The 8,315-nt window shown below is 38.6% G+C and overlaps 1 pseudogene; it reads left to right on the forward strand.

Annotated features, from left to right (window-relative positions):
- The window catches only part of LOC102810915, a 4,505-nt pseudogene extending 3,938 nt beyond the window's left edge, over positions 1-567 (forward strand).
- The last annotated feature ends 7,748 nt before the right edge of the window (positions 568-8,315 follow it).

The raw sequence follows: 8,315 nt of genomic DNA on the forward strand, positions 1-8,315 counted from the left end.
GGCAGGACGAGATGATTGATGTCATCGGGGTGACCAAGGGCAAAGGCTACAAAAGGGTCACCAGCCACTGGCACACCAAGAATCTACACCACAAGACCCACCAAGGCCTGTGCAAAGTTGTCTGTATCAGGGCCTGGCATCCTGCCAGCGTGGCCTTCTCTTTTGTGCGTGGTGGACTACCACCACTGCACTGAGATCAACAAGAAGAGCTACAAGATCGGCCAGGGCTACCTTACCAAGAATGGCAAACTGATCAAAAACAATGCCTCCACAGATTACGATCTGTCAGACAAAAGCATCAACCCTCTGAGTGGTTTTGTCCACTATAGTGAAGTGACCAACGACTTTATCATGCTGAAAGGCTGCGTGGTGGGAACAAAGAAGAGAATGCTCACTCTGTGCAAGTCCTTGCTGGTGCAGACCAATAACCGGGCCCTGGAGAAGACTGACCTCAAGTTCATCAACATCACCTCCAAGTTTGGCCATGGCTGCTTCCAGATGGTAGAGGAGAAGGCGTTCATGGGACCACTTCAGACATACCAAATTGCAAAGGAAGCAGGAGCTTAATGTAGGCAGCTGGTGGGATCTCAATAAAAACTATTTTCCAGTGGCAAAAAAAGAGAGAGAGAGAGAGAGAGAATCTACAGACTAAGGGAAGAAAATTAGCAAGGACATATCAAACAAGAAACTAATCTCTAAAATGTGTAGAAAACTTAAACATCTCAACAACAAAAATACAAACAATCCAATTTAAAAATGGACAGAAGACAAGTACAGACAACAAACACATGAAAAGATGCTCATGATCACCACCCATTAAAGAGCTGCAATTCAAAACTACAATGAGATATCATCTCACCACTGCAAAAAAATGGTACTAATTTAAAAAACATACAAACAACAAATGCTAACAAAGGTAAATAAAGACTGGAATCATCCTACACTGCTGTTCACACTATAAAATAATGCAACACTGTGGAAAATGTTACGGTACTTCCTAAAAATGTTGGAAATAGAAATACCATATGATCCAACAATCCCACTACCAGGTATATATCCTACAGAAATAAAAGCTGTCACATGAACAGATACATACACAAACCATGTTCACTGCAGCATTATTCATAATAACAAAAAGACAGAAATAAATTAAGTGCTCAACAATAGATGAATGGATTAAAAGAACTATGGTGCAAACACACAAAGGAATACTGCGCAACATTAAAGAATAATGACAAATACTGTGAAACCTCTTAATATGGATGAATGTAGATGACATTGAGTAAAATAAGTCAATCACAAAAGGACAAATATTCTATGAGACCACTATGTAAAAAGTCAAGAAAAGGTTTATACACAGAAAGAAATACATTTTGTAGATTGTTCCAGGAGCAGAAGGGGTATGGAGGGTAAATCACTAACTAGAGGGTTGTTTTTGCTAAAGTGCCATCAAGACAGTTCCGACTATGTAGCAATTGTGAAGTGAACAACAACAAAAGTGAAATGCATGATAATGTATCTAGCATGTCATATTTACATAAAATGAAATGTGGCTATATAAATACGTATTGATCTTTGTCTGTTTTTATGGATTAAATTGTGTCATGTTTACCAAAATATGGGTTGTGAATTCCAATTCCTATACCTGCGGTTATAATCTCAGTTGAGAATGTGTTGTTTTAGTTATGCTTGCTATTATATACCGTCAAGTTGGTTCCAACTTACAGCAACCCTGTCTAGGGTTTTCTAAGAGTGGCTGGTGGGTTTGAGCTGCTGATCTTGTGGTTCAAACTCACCTTGTGGTCCAGCGTATTATCCTGCAGCGCCACAGAAGGACTCATTAATTATTCTATTGAAACAGTGTTAACATAGGGTATGTCATCTGCATGTGGTAAATTGTTAATGAGTCTTCCTCCAATCCTTGATGACATCTTCTTCTTCATATAATCCAGCTTCTCCAACTATCTGCTCAGCATACAGATTGAATACAGCCCTAGCACAATACCTTTCCTCATTTTAAATCTTTCCCCTTGTTTTGTTCAAACGACTGGCACTTGGTCTATGTACAAGTTCCTCATGAACACAATTAGGTGTTCTGGAATTCCCATTGTTCATGATGTTATTCATAGTTTGTTCACAATATAATTCAATGCTATCCACACACCATCAAATGCAATAAAACACAAGTGAACATCTTTCTGGTATTCTCTACTTTCAGGCAAGATCCAGCTGATGTTAACAATGATATCCCTTGTTCCATGTCCTCCTGAATCCCACATGAATTTCTGTACTGCTGCAACCATTTTTAAATTATTTCCAGCAAAATTTTACTTGCATGTGCTGTTAATGATATTGTTAAATGACTTCAGCATTCTGTAGGGTCACCTCTTTGGAATGGATACAAATAAGGATACGTTCCAATTGATTGGCCAAATACTTGACATAGACAATTGAACAAGTAATCTGAGAAACCACATTGTATGAAAAAGAACATGGCATCAAGAAGGAAGGAAGACTCATTAACAACCTGTGATATCCTAATGACACAACCTTGATTGCTGGAAGTGAAAAGGACTTAAAATACTGATGAAAATCAAAGGCTACTGTCTTCAGTATGCATTGCACCTTAATCTAAAGAAAGTGAAAATAATATGATACATGGAGAAAAGATTGAAGTTGTCAAAGACTTCATTTTGTTTGGATATATAATCAACACTCATGGAAGCAGCAGCCAAGAAATCAGACAACATATTGCATTAGGCAAAACTACTCCAAAATACCATTTTAAAGTGTTCAAGAGCAAAGCTATTATTTTGAGGACTAAGGTGCACTAACTCAAGCCATGGTATTTTCAATTGCTTCATATGCATGTGAAAGTCTTCTAAGGAAGACCTTCAAAGAATTGATGCATTTAGTTATGATGTTGGTGAAGAATATTGAAAGTACCATGAACTTCAAGAAGAGCAAACAAATCTGTGTTGGCAGAAGTACAGCCAGAGTGCTCCTTAGAAGCAAGGATGGCAAGGTTTCATCTCTTATACTTTGGACATGCTGTCAGCAGGGACCAGTCTCTGAAGAAGGAGATCATGTTTGGTAAAGCGGAAGGCCAGCAAAAAAAGAGGATTGAAGATCCTCAACATAACAATTGTGACGGCTGTACAGGACAAAGCAGTGTTTAGTCCTGCGGTACATAGGGGTGCTGAGTCAAAACTGACTAGACAGCACATAGCAGTATTAGTGTTCGGTGTGTCTGTCTCTTTTGAGATATAAAAGAAACAATAAGGAATCAGAGATGGAGGAAGACTTATCACATGCAAGTCATCAAGGAACCAAGCAAGAAGGACCTCCCACTAGAACAAACAACATCTTCCACTAGGGCTGGCATCCTGAATTCAAACTTCAAACCTCCATGAGAACATAAATTTCTATTTGTTAAAGCTTAATTTTTCATTGTTTTTTTACTAGAAACTAAAGAAAGCTGGAGTTACTTTCTGACAAAGCTTTCAGATAAACTGTAAGATAAGCACTAAACTACTAACCACAATGTCTGTGGTTCAAATATACCAGCAGCTCCCCAGAAAACCTACATGGGGGGTTCTGAGTCTGAACTGACTTGAAAGCACTTAACTACAACAAACACATGCTTTGCTGATGTTGTTAAATGCCAATGTGTCAGTTCCGATTCATAGCAACCCTGTATAGGAGCAGTTGGTGAGTTTGAACTGCCGATCTTGGGTTCAAGCCAACCTTGAGGTCGAGTGCTTATTCTATAGTGCCACACCAGAACTCCCAAATACATGCTCAAGAACAAGGAATATTATGAAAAGAAGTGGAAAATTAACTAGTGATAAATGTGTCATTTTCAAAAAATTGTTACAATTCTAAATGTGTGTGTAGCCTAGGAACAGAGCTATAAAATATAAAAGGCTAAAAGTGATACATTGGAAAGGAAAAATAATTAACAATTACTGTTGAATTTAAAAGCATAGAAATCATAAAAAGTTTATGCTTACATAACAGAATTAAACTGGAAATCAATAACCAAAAGAAATTGAGAGAATTCCAAAATACCTGGAAATTGAACAACACCCTTCTAAATAACACATGGGTCTAAGAAGAAATCTCAAAGGAAATTAAAAATATTTTTAACTGAATGAAAATGAAAACACAACATATCAAAATGTGTGACAAGCAAGTAGTCAATACTAACAGGAAATTTATAGCATGAAATTGCTTATATTAGAAAAGAATAAAGATCTAAAAACAGTAACCTAGGTAAATAAATTAGAAAAATAAATGGGATGAAATAGAAAACAGCAAAACAACAGAGAAAATCAATGAAACCAAAAGTTGAAAGTTTTACAAAAGGTCAGTAAGACTGGTAAATCTCTTGTGAGTCTAGCCAAGAACAATAGAACACTATGAGGAATGAAAGAGGCATTTCACTTTTGAATCCAGCGACATCAAAAGGTTAATAAGAAAATACAATGAGCAATTATATACCCACAAATTTTACAATTTTGGTGAAATAGCCAATTCCATGAAAGACATAAACTACCAAAACACACAGAAGAAGGGAAAGAATAGTATTACACTTACTTGTTGTTGTTGTTAAGTGCCGTTGAGTCATTTAATTTGTAACTAACGACCATCCCACAGTGAAAAACCTCCACGCCTGCATGATTTCACTGGTGAATCAACATGTACAAATGAAATAATATCAATTCTGCACAATCTTTTTCAGAAAAATAGAAGAGTAAGAAACATTTGGAAAGTCTTTTTATAAGGCCAGAATTAACTTAATACAAAAATAAGATGAAGACATTACAAGAATAGAAAATTGCAAACCAATATCTTTTATGAACGTAGAGATAAAGCTCTTCAACAAACATCGGCAAGTTGAATCCAGCCTTATATAAGAGGGATTGATTATACACCACAATCAATGAAGTTCATCCCAGGAATGTAAGGCTGTGTCAACACTCAAAAGTCAATCAATGTAATTCATGATTTTAAGATACTAAAGATGAAATACCTTATTTCAACAGATTTAGGGGAAAACATTTTTTTTTTTGGCAGTATTCAATATGCATTACTCAAGTCTCAGCAAACTAGGAATCAAAAGGAACTTCCTTAGTCTTATGAAATGCATCTTTATAAAATCTGCAACTAATTTCATACTCAGTGGTTAAACCCTGAATGCTTTCCCTTTAAGATAGGAACAAAGTAAAGGGGTCTTCTGTAACCATTCTTAATATTGTACTGGAAGACTGTCTTTGCAATAAAACAACAACAACAAAAAAAAAAAAAACAATAATAAAAGACATACATGTTGTAAACGAAAAAAATAAAGCAACCTCTATTCTCAGAAAACATGATTCTCATGAAGAAAATCCCGAAGAACATAGAAAAACATCTCGTAAAACTAATAAGTAATATTATTACCTTATAAAGTATCTTGTTGTAGTTAAGTGTCATTGAGGCAAATTCCTGTATAGTTTCCACGGAGCAACTGGTGAGTTTGAACCACCAGTTCAGTGCTTATCCTACAAAGCCACACCAGATTTTAGGAATACGAATAAGTGTATGAAGAATAATGTTATAATCACCTATACTCTGATTAAGAAATAACAAATTGCATTGTGTATGTGTGTGATGAGACTGTGAAAGGACTGTTTTTCAAAAGTTTTGATCTGTCAATGGGGTGAGGATTGTTTTGTTTTTTAATTTTTGTTTATTGTGGTGAACTAAGGCAATACATGCTTAATTATAAAGGAAAAATATCAGCCAACACTAATCAGGTATGCTCACCGTGGAATGGTCAATCGTTCAAAATAAGAAGGGCAACTTTTATTTACCTAAGGACAAAGTTGAGAAGGGATGGGAATGTGGGCAGAACAGAAATTGCAACCACAGGGAGGAAAAGGGAGAACTGTTGTTGCATGGACAGGATTGCAATCATTGAGAAGAAACAAAGTATATGATTTGTTGAATGTAAAACTGATGATCTGCTCTGCAGACCTTCACTCAATTCACACTAAAAAGCATAAAATAAAATCAAAAGTTCATGGAACCATTCCATTATCTTGTAATTCCATTTTTTCACAAACTTTGTGAATTCTACTCATATTGCAGTGGTAATGGGAGGAGACTGGTTCTGAAGGGAAGTGGTTAGTAACGTTTGTGCAGGGAAATCTAGGTCTGGAAGGAGCAGGATAAGATGCTCAGTAGAGGAAGAGTTCTTCAAGCAGGGGGAAAGCATCTGTAAATATCCCAAGGTGGGACAGAGTAAGGCCCTCAAGAGAACTGCAGTCAGTTTGGTGAGCTGAAGGAGGCTTGTGCTGTTGGCAGTAGAGTAGGAGTAGGAGATGCAAGAAAGAACTGGAAGGCCTGGGTGCCTGCATTGAACAGCTATGGTCATTGGTCAGAAAGGATCCCTGGTGGTGATAGAGGATAAGCACTGGTCAGCAGTTCAAACTCACAAGCAACCACACAGGAGAAAAATGAGACTGCTCCCGTAAAGATTTACACTCTCAGAAACCCTATAGTGGAGTCCTGGTATGGTGCTACGGGTTAATGCACTGGACTGCGAGGTCAGTTTGAACCGCAGGGTAGTCTGTTCAAGCTCACCAGCCGCTCCTCAGAAATCCTATATGGGGTCGCTGTGAATTGGAATCAACTCAACAGCACCTAACTACTACTACTACTACTACTACTACGAGTCAAAATTGACTCCATGGCAGTAGTTTGGGTTTTTTTTTTGTTTGGGGTTTTGTTGTTGTTGTTTGTCCGGTCAGAGAGTAAGGTAGGGACTCTTACCTGGAATAATCTATGCAAGGTTTCAAAGGCTGTATGATCCTCTTAAGGAGCTCTGGTAGTGTAGTGGTTACGAATCGGGCTGCGAACCTTAAGGTCAGCAGTTCTAAACTACCAGCTGTTCCACGGGAGAAAGATGAGGCTTTCAGCTCCCGTGAAGATTTACAGCCTAGGAAACCCTATACAGAGTCGCTATGAGTCGGAACCGACTCCACGACACACAACAACATGATCCACTTGAAAAGAAATTGCATGAGGAGTGTGTGTGTGTGTGTGTGTGTGTCTCTGCGTGTGTGTGTGTGCGCGCGCATATTTTCCCTCGGGAAATTCTAGCTCTTTCATTCTAACTTAAAATGTTTCCTAACTCTCTAAAAAGGGTCAAAATTATCTCTAGGGTAGAAGAGGATGGTGCGACTGATGGAAGGAGAATGTAATCACTAAGATGAAAATATTGAAGTCCTGATTGAAAAAGTCACTGAGGTATATCAGGGAAAGGAAAGTTCTGGAGATTATGAAGAGATGGCCTTGAAGGATATATAGTTTAGATTTGAAGAGTGAAGAGAAGGAAGTGATCTGTGCAAGGCTTCTCATACCTTAACATGCATATGAATCACCAGTTGCTGTTGTTGTTGTAAAGTTGAGTGGTTCTGACACATTTGTTGTTGTTGTTAAGTGCCGTCGAGTCGGTTCCGACCCATAGCGACCCTGTGCAGGGTTTCAGAGGCTGTAAATCTTTACAGGAGCAGAAAGCCTCATCTTTCTCCCACGGAGCAGCTGGTAGTTCAAACTGCTGACCTTAAGGTTCGCAGCCCGATTCGTAACCACTACGCTTCCAGAGCATAGTGACCCATTATAGGTTTTCCAAGGAGCAGCTGGTGAGTTTGAATCACCAACCTTGAGATTCAAATGAACCTTGCAGTCCTGTGCTTATCCTACAGCGCACACCAGGACTCCTGAATCACCAGGGTGCTCCTTAAAAATGTATGTGTGACAAAGTAGGTCTAGGCTGGAACGTAAGATTCTGGTTAACATACTCTCTCGTGATGGTGATCCCACACTGTAAATTGCCCTGGTGGCGCTGCTGGATAAGTGCCGGTTTGCTAACCCAAAGGTTGGTGATTCAAAACCACCAGCTGCTCTACAGGAGAACGATGAGTTTCTCTGCTCCTGTAAAGATTCACAGTCTCAGAAATCCTGTATAGTATTACTTTGAAACAGAACTGGGAGGTATCCTGTGGGTTTGAACTGCTAACCATGTGGTTCACAATCCAGAGCTGATCCTACAGTGCCACACCAGGAGTCGGGACTATCTATGGTGGCCTCATTCAGACTGATTATATTCTAATTTCTGGTTTCAGGTGGGAAGAGTGTCTGGGCAGTTTCGGTTTGTAAACAGTGGTTTGGAATTCCAACATGCACCCAGCTCTGTATTTTGAGACTGGAGTGCCTGGTTAAAGGCCATTGGGGGGAAAGAGGAGGTTGGTGGAATGAGGAGTGAA

This window comes from Chrysochloris asiatica, unplaced genomic scaffold, assembly GCF_000296735.1.
Source record: "Chrysochloris asiatica unplaced genomic scaffold, ChrAsi1.0 scaffold00176, whole genome shotgun sequence".
In the NCBI taxonomy this organism is placed as follows: domain Eukaryota; kingdom Metazoa; phylum Chordata; class Mammalia; order Afrosoricida; family Chrysochloridae; genus Chrysochloris; species Chrysochloris asiatica.